This window comes from Staurois parvus, unplaced genomic scaffold, assembly GCF_062004578.1.
Source record: "Staurois parvus isolate SC_StPar_1 unplaced genomic scaffold, SC_StPar_1.0 ptg000133l, whole genome shotgun sequence".
Taxonomy (NCBI): Eukaryota; Metazoa; Chordata; class Amphibia; order Anura; family Ranidae; genus Staurois; species Staurois parvus.
Genome location: NW_028317929.1, coordinates 1,442,920 through 1,459,964, shown reverse-complemented (window position 1 = coordinate 1,459,964; position 17,045 = coordinate 1,442,920). Strand labels below are relative to the sequence as shown.

Here is a 17,045-nt window from a genome sequence, read left to right as displayed (position 1 = left end):
CACTCCCAATCAAATGGTGTTACACCACCTCTTCTATTCTTAATTATTGTCTCAGAGAAAGGCCAGAGAGAATAATCATGGTGCAGCAACTTCAATGCTAAAACTGTACTAAGAAAAAAAAATACATGATAATGGTGCCACAGGGAGCACCAACCCAGGCAGCTCACTAGGGGAATCTATTGCTCCACACCACCACTCTTCCTACTGTCAGCATGAGCTCCAAAACTCCGGATGTGATGTCAGCGGAACCAGAAATGGCGTTAGCGGCTCGAGCCTCGATGCATTTTGCACAGTTGTGCGTCTTCAGGAAGCTGTGATTTGTTTTGAAAAGCGGGTTGGCTACTTTGTGGCCGAGTTGGTCTGGTGAGTCCCCATTTTGCACATTATCACACAGATTTGTCAAGTGAAATTCACTTAAAGGGTCATTTTTTGTTTATTTTTTATAATGGGTTGATTTGGGGGCATTATTGTGGTATAGTTGAATGGTATTGGGTTGGCGCTCTTTCATCTTTTTAATTGGATTTATATATTATACTATAGTTATCTAATCAATGCTAATAAGCAAACATAGGATAAAGTGAGGAATGACAAACACACACATATAAACATACTGTATATATGGCAAAAGAATGTAACAAAAGTTCCAAAAAAAAGAGTAGCACTCCAACCCGGATACCCAGCTGCACCAGCGGATACCCAAGTACAACAGAAATAGCTATTTATGTGTATTGGAGATTGTACATTGCACCTGGGTTTCATGGCCTGGGGAAAGACACCCTGCACTTTGATTGAAAAGGCTCAGCTAGAGTGTGCAAGAGCCCAAAAGGTACCATTTAAAAAAATACACTTGTTATTTTTATGACCTTATAGAAAACTATTCATGAAGATTTACATAACTGATTCACTGTAGAGTGTACCTTGCATGAAAATGCAAGATCTGCTAATGTTGAAGCTCCTTACCCCCAAATTAAAAAAGAAAGCTCTAAAAAACATTTGATAAAAAATGTCTATTGGCTTCTAGTCACTTTCTGGCATTGTTGGTGATGTTACTGATCCTTACCGTGAGATCCTGGGAAGCTCACGATCCCAAATCTTACGAGACACTCTAGAGCAGATTTTCATTTAAAAATGTAAACATTAAAGTACTGCTCATTCCCTTTCTTCCCTCTCCTCTTGCAATTTTTTTTCTTTTTTTTTTTTGGGGGGGGGGGGGTCAGGTACCTTTTTGTGCCCATCTTATCCCCCAACCTCCTGCAGGAGGCTGCAAGACCATTCCCACAGCTCTGCCATGCCTTGTGCATGGCCAGTGGGGAGCCAACTTGCTTCCATATCCAAGATTGCCAGAGAGCCAAAGACATCCCTGGACTCCATGGAATGGTAAGTGTATGGTAAGTCAGCAGCATCTGTATGTGTAGCTGCTGAATTTTTTTTTTTTTTTTAAACAGAGCAAAGTTCCTCTTTAAGCACAGGAGAGCATTTTCATAGAATTTGGGATCCTCCGTTTTCCCAGAATCCTGCAAGAAGTCCCAGTGACATCACATTCATCTCACCTAACATCCATCAACCCAAAAACCAGGGTGTGAAGTAAGTATTTTTAGCATTTTTCTGCAAATATTTCCTTTAATAGCTTTCACTGTGCTTCTTTGGTAATTGTGGGGGCTTCATTATGAGTAGACCTTGCATGTTTTCATGTTTCAAAGGCCACATTGACACCTCAACAGTGGAGCAATGTTAAGAAAAACATCCTGTGTGGTACATTTTTGGTGTTGTTTCCAGTAAAACACAAATAACATATCATGAATGTGTTTTTTTTTTTGTTGTTGTTGCTGGTCTGTTCCCAGTCAATTCTCTTGAGTTACTTTTCCAGCAATACACTAGGTGGCAGCCTTAGCCACATAAAAAGGAACCTGCCATGATCATGCTGAAATGGTTGAAGTCAGTGCAAGGTTCCTATGGAAACAAACAGATGATCCCAGGAATAAAATGCAAAACCACTGTGGAGCTTTGTGAAGATTTGACTAAAAGAAATACACTATTTTTAGGCAGAATTTGATGAACTGAATGATTGACTAAGGATAATGTCACAACTTATCTACACATACAAAACCAATTTTATACATCGGCCATTGTTTAGGGAAGCAAAATCTTTGGAACCTTATTTTAGCCACTCAACCAGTTATACATTATAAGAATCATTTCAAAGACTTATCAATTAGCAGAAATTATGAAACATGCCAAGAGATTATTTTACCAGTCCAATATAGCTTATTAATAAACAGTAATATATAATAATCGACTCCCTATACGTGTACAGACTATCAAAACATTCATATGAATATTAAAGAAGTAAGATCATCTAGTCTTAGGTATCCAAAAGGAAAACCCTATTTAAGGGATAGCCCTGACCCAGGCACAGCATGTTCCAGGCTGTCTGGCATTGAGCCTTATATTATCAGTTCTCTCAATAAAATGAAAGTAAGAATGTTAACTGCTCACATTTAGTCTCAACAGCTTTTAAAATTTGTCCTGATTTACATTTGATTGGAGTCTTATTTTAAAGAAGAATTCTAGGTTGTAGAGATCTCTAGATACAGGTAAGGTTAAGTGTTTTTTTTAAACGCTTACCACCATTTCCCTTCATCCAGAGGTCTTCATCACACAACAATATATTATACTAGTGCCTAGAAAACATTTGGTGAACTTACTAGATATAAGGGGCCTCAAGTGTGGCTCCTGACGTCTTAAAAGGGCCGAACACAATATTCAGTTAATATAGCACAATTAAAAGTCAGAGCCTGCAGACATTCATCTGTAGATGTTTGGAGACTATGGGAGGTGGTCAGAGTTTGTGAGCATGCTATAGAAGACTGGGGACATTGCTCAGGACAACTGTCAGAAACTATGGGCATACTACAAGAGATGGTCAGATACTATGACCATGCTGCAGGAGATGGTCAAACATGCAATAGAAGACTGGGGACATGGCTCAGGATAACTGTCAGAAACTATGGGAATACTGCAAGAGATGGTCAGATACTATGACCATGCTGCAGGAGATGGTCAAACATGCCATAGAAGACTGGGGACATGGCTCAGGACAACTGTCAGAAACTATGGGAATACTGCAAGAGATGGTCAAATACTATGACCATGCTGCAGGAGATGGTCAGAGTTTGTTAACATTGAATAGTGACTGGGAAGAAGCGCCTTAGTAATGAACAATAGTAAAGCTGCTATGCACAAATGAGGTACCAATAACCCCTAGAAAACAATATAAAACATAGAATAAAGTGCAGCGCTAAACATGTATAGGTACTGATATATATACAATCAGTTCGATTCAAGTACAAAAGTCCTCCTTAATTAGATGACAAAAAGTAGGTGCTCAGGTATTCAAGTGACTTGGTTCTGGTATCCGTGCACGTAAGTGATAAACAATGCGCACTCACCAGACCCGCATCAAATATGCGCCTTTGTGTATGAGTAATCCAGATGTCATCCGATACTGGGTGGTCCTCCCTCAGCTGTGTATGAGGCTGATGATCCTCTCCACTTAGGGGTCCCCCTGATATTGGACGTATAGAGATCTGGTCTGGGTCCCTCCAGTGTGTCCAGGAGTAGGTCTGCAAATTAGAATGCTGTCAGCGATCCCCCATCTGCCCGTGTGTGTCGGGGATCAGGACTCCTCAGAGGAGTCCTGATCCCCGACACACACGGGCAGATGGGGGATCGCTGACAGCATTCTAATTTGCAGACCTACTCCTGGACACACTGGAGGGACCCAGACCAGATCTCTATACGTCCAATATCAGGGGGACCCCTAAGTGGAGAGGATCATCAGCCTCATACACAGCTGAGGGAGGACCACCCAGTATCGGATGACATCTGGATTACTCATACACAAAGGCGCATATTTGATGCGGGTCTGGTGAGTGCGCATTGTTTATCACTTACGTGCACGGATACCAGAACCAAGTCACTTGAATACCTGAGCACCTACTTTTTGTCATCTAATTAAGGAGGACTTTTGTACTTGAATCGAACTGATTGTATATATATCAGTACCTATACATGTTTAGCGCTGCACTTTATTCTATGTTTTATAGAGTTTGTTAACATGCTATAGAAGACTGGGGACATGGCTCAAGACAACTGTCAGAAACTATGGGTATACTACAAGAGATGGTCAGGTACCATGGACATTCTACAGGAGGTGGTCAGAGATTGTGAATATGCTATAGAAGACTAGGGACATGGCTTAGGAAGCTGTGAGAGATTAAGCATATGTTACATGAGACTAGAGCTAGAGATCACTGCTGTTACAACCCCTTTACAAATCAATATTTCTAAATGTTTTCTCTCTAAACTTCCCTTACATATTACTTTGATATTTTTCTAAGCAAGATTGATTATAAAAAATAATTAGGAAAAAAAAACATAAAATGAAAAAAGGGATGGACAGCACAGAAAAAGGTAATATAGGAAACAAATAAATCAGTCAATTCAAAGTGGTTGTAAAGGCTCAAGGCTTTTTACCTTCATGCATTCTATATATGAAGGTAAAAAACCTTCTGTGTGCAGTAGACCCCCTAATACCCCATTGCAATCCAACGATGTGCAGGAGAGCCTCAGCTCTGTGGGGACTCTCCCTCATTGTCAGTCACAGCCAGTGAACCAATGAGGAGAGAGAGAGGGCAAAGCCAAGCCGCGGCTCTGTATGTGAATGGACACGCAGAGCAGTGGCTCGGGAGCGAGCTTGCATGGGTTCCCCCCAGTAGCAAGCTGGGGGCATTCGCCAGGAGGGAAGTGTCAGGAGCGCCAGCAGGGGACCCGAGAAGAGAAGGATTTGGGCTGCTCTGTGCAAAACCATTGCACAGAGCAGGTAAGTATACCATGTTTGTTATTGAAAAAGATTGCCTCTAATATCACTTTAACTATTAGAAGACAGTTAAAATAATATTTATCCTTCACCAACATAAACAAGCACCCAACAACAGAATACTGTCTACAGTTTCCACAAAGACCACATAATAAATTCCAAAGACTGCAGGCCAAAGGTTGGACACCAGGGGCCTAGAAAAAAATAAGAAAATGTTATGGGTACTGATATAATATATCCATTGGACTGTCAGAATTGAGAACACAACTCAATGAAAGGCCAACAAAATGTTTTCTGACAGTGTGCTGAAAATATTCTTTGTCTATTGCTCACATCATCAAACACATCAGTGTAACAGGTCAGAGGAAATTTCAATAGGATTGCCCTGAACATGCAAGGCTGAAAAACCCACGCAGCAACATTGTGGAACAACAAATCATTTTTGTACAATATTCAAATGTTTAAAGACTTTCTGTTAACTAAGGACACACCAACTTAGGCTGGTATACCTATGGTAAGAGGACGGAAAGTGCTGGTGTAAGTGTACAGAAGTAGATAGAGCATAGCTTTTTACTTTTTATTCATTATTTACTGTTACCCCTGCAACGCTGGTCCTGTGTAGCATCTGTGGTAGTGCAGATGATACATTTAAAAACTGCTAGATTGAGTATGGAAATGTAGTAGTCAATCAGCTTCTAGCTTCAGCTTGTTCAATTAAGCTTTCACATAAAAAACTGGAAACTGATTGGTTTCTATGCAGAGCTGCACCAGATTTTGCACTCTCCAGTTTTGGTAACTCAATCCTATAGTGTCAAGAATTTGGACAAATTCTCACAAACCTGACTGCATTTACTCCTGTGTTTTTCCCCTTTTGTGTGCTTACCCCGATTCTGGACCACTCGGGCTTTTTTTTTTTGCTCCTTCCTACTATTACATACAGTTGTGTTCAAAATAATAGCAGTCAGGCATCAGTAACCTGATCAATCACTGTTTTTGGTAGAAATGACATTTCTACATGGCAAATAATTTACTAGCAGGTGTAGTAGAGTAATAGAAATCCAACAGACCCAACAGTCATGACATGCATGCTGCTGATTCTGTGTAATTGAATCACTAATTGAAAGGAGCATGTTCAAAATAATAGCAGTGTGGAGTTCTATTAGTGAGGTCATTCATTCTTTGAAAAACAGGTGGCAATTATTGCCCTTATTTAAGGAAGGAAGGCAGCAAATGTTGTACATGCTGGTTACAGTGCATTTCTCTCTGAAATTGTGAGGAAAATGGGTCCTTCCAGACATTGTTCAGAAGAACAGCGTGCCTTGATTAAAAAGTTGATTGGAGAGGAGAAAACATATAAAGAAGTGCAGAAAATGATAGGCTGCTCAGCTAAAATGATGGCAAATGCTTTAAAATGGCAACCAAAACCTGAAAGACGTGGAAGAAGCGAAAAACTACCATTCGAATGGATAGAAGAATAGCCAAAATGGCAAGGACTCAGCCAACAATCAGCTCCAGGAAGATCAAAGAAGGTCTAAAGTTACCTGTGAGTACTGTTACAATTAGAAGACGCCTATGTGAAGCCAAGCTATCTGCAAGAAGCCCCCGCAAAGTCCCACTGTTGAAAAAAAGACTTGTGCTGAAGAGGTTACAATTTGCCAAAGAGCACATTGACTGGCCTAAAGAGAAATTACGCAACATTTTGTGGACTGATGAAAGTAAGATTGTTCTTTTTGGGTCTAGTAGCCGGAGACAGTTTTTCAGACGACCCCCAAACACTGAATTCAAGCCACAGTACACTGTGAAGACAGTGAAGCATGGTTGCGCAAGCATCATGATATGGGGATGTTTCTCATACTACAGTGTTGGGCCTATTTATCACATACCAGGGATCATGGATCAGTTTGAATACATCAGAATACTTGAAGAGGTCATGCTGCCTTATGCTGAAGAGGAAATGCCCTTGAAATGGGTGTTCCAACAAGACAACGACCCCAAACACACCAGTAAACGTGCAACATCTTGGTTCCAGACCAACAAGATTGACGTTATGGAGTGGCCAGCCCAATCCCCGGATCTTAATCCAATAGAAAACTTGTGGGGTGACATGAAAAATGCAGTTTCTGAGGCAAAACCAAGAAATAGAGAAGAACTGTGGAATGTAGTCCAATCATCCTGGGCTGGAATACCTGTTCACAGGTGCCAGAAGTTGGTTGACTCCATGCAACACAGATGTACAGCAGTTCTCAGAAACAGTGCTTATACAACTAAATATTAATTAAGTGATTCAAAGGAAAGCAAAATCTTCAAACATTTTTCAGTTTATATAGTAAATGTTTGAGTTTGTAAAGAAGAATACAAATACTGCTATTTTTTTGAACAGTCTAATATTCACTTTTCTTCAATTTGTTTAGAGGAACAACACAAATTTGATATATTTTTCGTCATGTTTTGATTTGGAATAGAATGTGCAGTGTTCCCAATGCATTTGTGTGTATGGAAATAAAAGCTATTAGAAGGATTTTGAGCTTTATTCACTTTTTTTCAACACACTGCTGTTATTTTGAACACAACTGTATGACCTGTTTACATGTATCTGGTTCTAATCTGTGTCTCTATCATTTCCACACTTGCCTGTCTCATCTGCTTTTTTTTTTTCTTTCAGTTATCTAGAGGCTGCATCTTTATCATCCATTGCTGATGCATCATCTGAGCCTGACTGTGTGTAATCTGCACTGACTTGACCTCACAGTCCATCTGTCTTTGCATTTCCTTCTGACCTTCTGACATGATTACTGAGTTGACCTGTATTGGCCTTCAGTTACTGTTCCTGTCTTTGTGTCTGGGCATGCTTCCTGTATATTGCTTCCCCTGGTTAAGACTACCTGTATGACTCTGGTCCTCAGTGTTTTCCACCTGTAAGGGGTGCTTAGAATGCTTGGCCTTCCCAACATAGTGAGGTCTTATTCTATGAATTCTATCTTCTTCCAGTTTGCAGACAGAGAAGCCCACCTCGACACTTCACTGAACTACAGTAGACCTTAGGACCTACTGAGGAGGAAATCCCACCATTGGACATAACATGTGTAGGTGGGTGGAGCTACGCATGTGACGTCATCCTGCGGCCATCTTGTCAGACTGTGGCAATGTGGTTTTCTATGTTTGTAAACCTGCCCAGTGGAGTGCCCTATATTGTAAGTGTATTCCTACTTTTAGATTAAATCATTTTCTATATGGAGAACGCTATGAGCTGTTTTCTTGTTCTTTTATGATGGATTTATACTGCTGAGACTTTATTAAAACGTGGAAGATTAAGATCTGGAGTCTCCATATGCCCTTAAAGAGAAAGCGCATTTGACTACCTGTTGGTTCAGGAGTCCATTCTTAGAGGTGAGCGGCCAATTTTTCTGGTGGAAGTGGCTTTCACATATTAGTGATTACAAGGAATCACTAATTGGTGATTGGGCAGTTACTGATACCGGAACTGATGGACATTTAATTAAAAAATTTTTTTTTAGCGTATTTGTTTTGATTATAATATAATTTCACTTTGGGTTGAATTATTTATTTTTAGTTGTGCTGCACTATTTTCTGATTGAATTATGTATTGGGTTGTGTGAAAGACCTATTAGTGTTTTAGTTTTTGCATCCAGTTTTGTATACACAATTATTTATTTTGTGATTTATTTCATTTTGATGACAGAGCAGATTGATACACATTGTTATAGGTGATTGAATAAGTAAATTTTTATGGCTGGAATTAGTAACAGAGTCCATTAAACACAGCAGAGAAAGATAGGATGCTTGCTAATTGTGTACTCCAAACCAGTGCTCTCTAAACCAATTGCAGCTTTTTAGAATGCGGCCCTTTTGATTGCCTTTATCTGGCCCTAGAGGCACTATTCCTCCCTGATAGGAGGCACTATTCATCCCACTGACAACAACGATAAGGCACCATTATTGAATAACACTGACACCAACAGTAGGGTATAATTCCTCCCACTGACACAAGAATGGGGCATGATTCCTCCCACTAATACCAATAATGGAGCAATATTCCTCCTTCTACTGGTACTATGAATTTTTTTACTCTCACTGACCACCAAGCCTGAGGCATTGTTTACACTGACTATGGGGCATTTTCTACTTCCAGTGGCCACAGTCCAGCCCCCCTAAAATCTGAAGACAGTAAACTAGCCCTTTGTTTAGAAAGTTGCGCTAAGACAGGAGTCTCCAATTTTCTAAACAATGGGCCAGTTTACTCTCCTTCAGAAATTAGGGGGGAGAAGCTATGATGGGAGGACGAGTGGGAATTAAAAATGCCCCAGCATCAGTAGGAGTAAACAATGATGCAGGCTTGGTGGTCAGTGGAAATAAAAAAAACAATTGCACAGCAGCTGCGGTCAGTAGGAGGAATAGTGCCCCATCATTGATATTGGTAAGAAAAATAGTGCCTCGTTGTTGTCAGTGGGTGGAATGGTGCCCCATTGTTAATGTCAGTGGAAAAAAGTAAGTCCAGAGCATCAGTATGTCTGTTTAAGTAGGATTTATCTAATATAAATTGACAAGTTTTCAACATATTTATAAAGCAGTGAACTTGACATTCACCAAACATTCACTGCATGTGAATCTTCCTGGGGTATGTGTTTTAAATTACACCGATTGATTCATCAGCATTGAATGTTTGTTGAAAGTCACAGTTACATCTTCATCAACATACCCTACGATATTCCTATGTGTTTGGAGCGATTCTGGACCTGCACTCCACCATGATCCTGAACCTCCACTCCAGTCCCAAATTTGTTTGCATGAGTTGTTTGACATGCGTCCACGTGCTTCTTCCATGTGCTTCTTGCTGCAAAGGCCAGTTATAGGATGGGGCAGTTGTGTCCATTGTTATACATGTGCTTATACTATGGAGGCTCCCAAAATTTATAGAGTTAGGTACTGCAGATACTGGTGTGCCGTGAAGTGGCTCTGCAGCTTACTCATGTATTTGCAAATGTGTGCACACTAAACCCCTATTTTTAACATGAACTGTTAGGATAATTTAGTTGTAGGCTGGTTGGTAAGTTGAGCTTGGAATTTTTCTTTGCTGCTGTTTGACATGCGTCACACTTCCATGTGCTCCTTGCTGCAAAGGCCAGTTTTAGGTTAGGACAGTTCACACCTCCCAACAGATTGGAACTTTCCCACATTTTCACTTTTGTCCCGTGATCCCGGTGTACAGGGGCTTTGTCCCGCATTACTCAATCTATTCTTTATCTGATAACTTCCAGCTGAGCAGGACCTGTAGCAGTGTGAACATCTAGCACAGACAGGGATTGGCGGGCAAGCCAGCGGCTACAATGAGAGAGGGCATGCAGCTGTCAACTCCAAACTGTGATGTTACGGATGGGTGGGATGAAGCACGTTTCAAGGGCTCCGCCCCCTTTGTCAAGCCAGCACTGCATAGACAAACAGCCGGCATTTATACATTGCTGGCCAGGGAAGACGGTAATAAGGGGCAGGACCAATTGGAGCTACTACATGTGCACCCGCAGCGGTGTATAATAAACCTGAAGTATATACCGCTGCAGGTGCACATGCAGTAGTTCCAATTGGTCCTGCCCCTTGCCACCTTTTTCCCGGTTGCCACTGTATAAATGCCAGCTGTTTCCCTATGAACAGGTTTTTTTTAAAAGTGGGCAGAGCCCCTGAAACACATAATTTATTTTAAATGATTGTGCTGGGGTTTGTATCTGTGAGACTCTTGCTTATGGCACAACAATCAAATCATATTTTAAAGGTACAATAAATCCTGGGTTTTGTTCAACCATGCCCCTTAGGCTCCTTCCACTGTTAAGCATTTGGTCCCACCCATTTTTGCCATGGTGCACTGCAGTTCACTTCTTCCCTCAAGTGTCTCTCATTCTGATGTTCAAAAGTTGGGAGGTATAGCAGTTGCCCTTTGTTTGTATTGTTGATATATTGGTGAGGGGGCGCACTGGACACCTTAGCTGCCATTGTGCTATATGCTGGGTGTCCAGTGCGCCCCTATGCCTTTAAGGAGAGGTGGGCTCCCTCCAGGCTCACCATTCCCTCAATCTATCCATTATTATACGTGTGCTTCTAAAATGGAGACTCTCTAACTTTTTTGGTTAGGAACTACAGATACTGGGGTGCCATGAAGTGCAGCTTACGCCTGTAATACGCATGTATTTGCAAATGTGTGTAAACTAAACCCCTGTTTTTAATGTGAACTGTTAGACAAGGCTATTAGAATAATTTGGTTGGTTGCAGGCTGGTTGGTAAGTTGAGCTGGGAATTTTTTGTTGCTGTTTGACATGCATCGCCCTTCTTGCTGCAAAGGGCAGCTACAGGTTGGGGCAGTTGCCGTTTTTTGTATCCATGGGTCCTCAACCTGAATTTCAGTCCAAATGTGTCTACACTGCTCTTTGATATACGTACATGCCAATCCCTGGGCTGTCCATCTGCAATCTTCCATAGATATACACTATGCATCAGTAACCAGGATCCCTGCTGCCCTTGATATAGATACAAAATATTAGTTCAGCTGGTCGTGCAATCTTTGGATATCTGTGGAAGGCTTCATATAGAGATGACTGGAAAACTTCAGTTGGTTTGTATTGTGATCTTACTTGCTACAAAACCTCCACTTGAGATTAATAATGGTATACAATTCTCACTGCTAGAGATGTACAGCCTGCTTTCCCAGCTTCAGTCTGAGACTTGCAGGATCTGTTTTGGATGACTCATTCTTTTAATACTATATCAGACAGAGGGGGGTCATGTAATTTCGCAAAGTCATTCTGCTGGTATAAAACTCATGTAAGCACATGCTCATTTAAAGTGACCTGGTTACCAGAAATAAAAAAAAATCTGCATTAAAATCATTCAATCTGATCAGTCTCTGCATCCTGTCGTGCAGGATACAGTCAAATATACTGTTAGTGACCTCTCTACCTTTGAAAATAACCTAATGTTAGTAGCTCCAAAAAGAATCTATACAGAAAAAGCTTATTATCCTCGTTTTCTGCATCACTAGGCATGATGTCACCGTCTTTCCAGGAAGTTTCCTGGGGAATGCAAAATCCACAGACACTCTAGCTCAGTGGTCTCCAAACTGTGGCCCTTTGCTTGCATTTATCCGGTCCTTGAGGAATTATTCCTGCCACTGCCATCAACAATGGGGTATAATTCCTGCCACGAATACCAACAATGGGACATAATTCCTTCCACTGACAACAAAAATGGGGCACTATTCCTGACACCAACTATCTTTCCCCCTAAAACCAAAGATTGGGCATTGTTTTCTCCCACTGGGCACTGTCTGGCCCCCTAAAGTCTGAAGGACAGTAAACTGGCCCTTTCTTTAGAAAGTTTGGAGACCCCTGCTCTAGCTCATTGCAAGAATGTCTTTTTGGGATTACTCTGTATTCTCCAAGATCTAGCCAAAAGAAATGTGATGTCATCCTTGCTTAGTCACTATGGGTGGAAGATAGGAGCAAGGTAAGTATGTGGGCGGGGCATATGGGCTGGTGGAGAAAAGGCACACAGAGACCAAGTAGAGTGGCACATTTATTTTTTGGTTAAGTGGAAGTAGCAAATAACAGGTGCAGAACAGCAGCAAGGTATTTGCTTAAGGCCTAGTTCACACTCTCATTGAAAGCAGGCGTTTGAGGGGCATTTTTAGCGCTCCTTAACCACCTTCCGCCCGCCATATAAGGTAATGACGGGCGCAAGGCGGTTCTCTCGTTTTGGGAGGACGTCATATGACATCCTCCCATTATAACTGCGCATGCACGCAGCACGGCGATTGGTGGTGCGCTGTGTCCCTGGGACACAGCAGATCACCAATCAACGGAAAGAGCCGAAGACGTTGGTTCTGTCATGTGATCAGCTATGTCTAATCACAGCTGATCGCATGTAAATAAGGAAATGCCGGTTATCGGCATTCCTCTCATCACAAGCTGTCACGCTGACAGCTCGTGAGGAGAGGAGAGCCGGTAATTGGCATTACTCAGAGGGGACATGTACACTGATCATCAGGGAACTGATGATCAGTGTGCCCTCATGATCAGTGTAGCCCCATCAGTGCCACCTGTCAGTGTCCATCAATGCCACCTGTAAGTGCCCATCAATGCCACCTGCCAGTGCCCATCAGGGCCACATCAATGTCACATATCAGTGCATACCAGTGCACATCAATGCCACATATCAGTGCCCATCTGAGCTTCCTTTCAGTGCCAACTATCACTGCCAGTCAGTGCCACCTATCAGTGCCAGTCAGTGCTGCTTATGAGTGCTGCTAATCAGTGCCGCCTATCACTGCCAGTCAGTGCCGCATATAAGTGCCACTTATCAGTGCCGCCTATTAGTGCCATATATGAGTGCTGCCTTTCAGTGCCCATCAGTGATGCCTGTCAATGCCCATCAGTGCCACCTACTAGTGCCTCCTCATCAGTGCCGCCTATCATTGCATATCAGTGCAGCCTCATTAGCGCACATCAGTGAAGGAGAAAAATCACTGATTTACAAAATTTTTTAACAGAAACTAAGAAAAAAAATGTTTTCCCAAATTTTCAGTTGTTTTTGGTTTGTTTAGCAAAAAATAGAAAAACCCAGAGGTGATTAAATACCACCAAAAGAAAGCTCTATCAGTCTCAAAAAAATTATAAAAATTTCATATTGGTACAGTGTTGCATCGTGACCATGCAATTGTCATTCAAAGTGCGACAATTGACCTGGGTAGGAAGGGGCTATAAGTGCCCGGTAGTTAAGTGGTTAAACACCATGCAAAGGGCACTATGGACAGAACACAGTGATGTTCACATTATCAAAACATGAAGCGTTAGCGTCGTGTCAAGCCCTGGTGGGTTGAGCGTTACGCATCAGAGGGCATGGCCAGAGCAGCGGCTAAGGCCATTCCATATACCAGACTCCATGGGCTGGTCAGAGCGGCATTCTTTTCTTTGGTTGTATGAATGTTGGTGTTATGTCTCTTCAAAATGGAAGCCTCGTGTCAAGTTTGGAGGAGTTTGAAGCCTTTCAATGCCTCCCATTCAAAACTATGGTGATGCTCCTCAAACACTCTGGAAAGTGTTTGCAGTGCAGTTTTGGCACGGTAATAACATTACAGTTTATTATAGGCATTTGTGTTGAGGTTTTAATGCTTGCAAAATGCTTTTAAAACATGTTAAAGCTGCACATAGGGTGTTTAACTGTTTTTAAAGCTTGTAAAATGCCAGTCTAACGCCCATGTTAAATCTCTTTAATGCTGGTTTAACACCCATACTAAAGCTCATTGACGCCTGTCTAATGCCAATACTAAATCTCATTAACGCCTGTCTAACACCAATTGTAAATCTCATTAATGCCAGGCTAATGCATATACTAATGCTATAGGAGCGTTTGTTAAGAATTTTAGTCAAGAGGAATTTAGTGTGAACAAGCCCTAACAGCCTAGATAATGTTGGTAACCACGTCTCACTGACAGAGGCGTCAGGTTCTGAAACTCTCACAATGTTATTGGCACAGTGGAATAGTCCCAGCACTTAAAGTGTCATTTTAAAAAGAGGCTTATATGACAGGAACAGCATCTGGTTAAGGGGGGGTGGCTGTTTGGAAGGTTGGTGGTATAAGTGGCACAGGGCGGTGTAATGGACCCCAGACACCCACGACTAAGTATTTCTGTCAAGAAGCTGCTTTTCAGGCTCTGGAACACGAGACCAGTGAATCTGGCTATTGTTACCCCAAGATCCAGACAACACCAGATTTGGAGTAAACCAGAGGTAGACTACTTTATTTGAACACAGATACAAGATATATACACCCCCCCCCCCGCATAATGACACAGGGCGGGGCAATCTACATTCAGTAACAAGAGACACACAGGTATTCAAATTCACACCAGCAGACAGTCCCATCAGGAGGGAGGGCTGCTGGACACCCCCCCCCCCCACTAAGCTAATACACATAAACACATACATCCCATAATAGTTTACTCCCACGCCAGACAAACAATGGAATGCAGCCACATAACATTAAACAATCAACAACCCCCACCCCACCTATCACCTAAACATGTCTATACAGTCTGAGACAAAGCCCACACAATATTAGGACAGATCACCCTGTACCCCTAACAGGCACAGGGTGATTTACACATAAGAGGGATATGGGGAGCTGACACAGGGGTCTCCCCACCTCTCCAAAGTGAGCTGGGTTCAATAGGCCCCCCACCCAAAGTGACTCCCGTCACAAACAGACCAACGGCCAATCCTTATCACCAACTTTGTGCGGATTCACACATATTCTGTGCAAATTAAATCTCAGTTTTCTCAGCTATTTGACACAGTAGCTGTTCAGCCATTCAGGTCAGGTTTAGATCAAGATCAGGTCAGGTTTACATCAGGATCAGGAGAGAAAACTGGCCTGAAATCATGTTCACAAACTCTGCGAATCAGAAGCAGTTCCCTTAGAGGCCAATGATCCTTTAATCTGCACCTGACTTGGACCGCACTGCTCAGAAATCGGACATGACTCTTTTTCATTCCGCACTGAATTTGCACTGCAAGTGCCCTCGATGTATATGAACAGGCACCATAGGAAGCAATGCTTTTTCATATCTCATGCAGATTGGATGCAGTTCAAACCGCATCCAATCCACATATATGTGAACCCGCTATAAAGGATAAGTTCACCTTTACAAAAACAAAATAATAAATACAGGAGCCTGTAAGGCACTGCACCTACGATCAGCAGATCATGGGTGTAATGCCACGGTCCTGCAGACTGTCTATGTATCTGTCTGCCTGTACCTCCGGTATGGGCAGGCAGTTACGCAATGATAGGAAGCTCAATGCACTTGTTTTTTTCCCATTCACAGAATACTGTGAATGATTGATGCAGCCTGGCAAGATGGGGGGGGGGGGGAGCGGAGGCTGGTGCATCTGTAAAATGTTACATGTTACACCCTGAATATTAGTGTAACATGTTACTAAAGGTGAACTTATCTGTTAAAGTCCAGAGGTAGTAGAGCCAGCAAAGGTGTCTCTATTCTGTCCCTCCTCCTCAGGAACCTTTCTCTAGGACTAGATGCTCTGTCCATAGCATGGATCCTTGTCCCTTACCTATCCATTTCACAAATGCATGCCAACTACAGCAGGGCAGTGCAACATTGCTATTTATTAGCACTGCCCTCACAAAAGATGGCCGCAGAGGTCATCCAGTGTTACAGCGTCCAATCAAACCACTGCTCCCCTGGTGACACCTACAGAGGCTTCAGAGGAAAAAAGTTATCCTTGCCCTCCATTCCCTCTGTACAGCAGTCAGCAAGAGAGCGCCACCTATGGAGGGAAGAGTAAACTGGACCTGCCTACAGGTATACAGTATAACTGAACATTTTTTTTACAGGTTCATTTTGAAACTGCTAACATCAAGTGATTTGTAAAGAGGGGGGCCCAGACAGTTTAGGTGGACCTTGCATTTTATTGTAACCTTTGCTTTAATTCATCACAGCACTGAAGCAGGCTAAGAATGTATGCTTAGATGTTCATGTGCAGCTCAGTGTACATTCTAAAGTAGTTTCTTGGTAGGTAGATGCATTACTTTGTTTCAGAACATATTTAGTATGTCTACAATAAAAAAAAACCTGCCTGCTAACAAATTATGTGTGGGTTGATTGGGGGAGGTTTACCTTTACCATTTTTTTGGTTGTCTCAAATAGCAGCATAGTGGCTAAATGGTTAGCACTTCCACCTGGCAGTACTAGGGTTATTGGTTCAAATCCCAACCACAGCATCACCTGCCTGGAGTTTGCATGTTCTCCCTGTGCCTGCATGGGTTTCCTCTTGGTACTCCAGTTTCCTCCCACACTCCAAAGACATGCTAGTAGGTGACTTGGATCCTGTCTAAATTGGCCCTAGGATGTGTATGTATGTAAGTTAGGGACCTTAGATTGTTTGCCCCTTGAGGGTTAGGGACTGATATGAATGTACAATATATATGTAAATTGATGGCGCTATACAAATACCTGTAATAAATAGAGAAGTGTTAACATTTAGGGCATGTCTTTATTTCTGTGTGTGATCTTGTTGGGAAGATTTTCCCTAACTTTCAAATGACAGCATTAAAACATTGCAATTTGTAACCCATCCCCTCTCTA

At 42.1% G+C, this 17,045-nt stretch overlaps 1 long non-coding RNA gene across 1 annotated transcript; it reads left to right on the top strand.

The window, feature by feature from the left end:
• Positions 1–1,287: 1,287 nt before the first annotated feature.
• Positions 1,288–8,065, top strand: LOC149466031 (uncharacterized). Its single transcript, XR_016312170.1, has 3 exons — positions 1,288–1,377; positions 1,446–1,584; positions 7,868–8,065. It is a non-coding gene; the product is annotated as an uncharacterized LOC149466031 (long non-coding RNA).
• Positions 8,066–17,045: the final 8,980 nt, after the last annotated feature.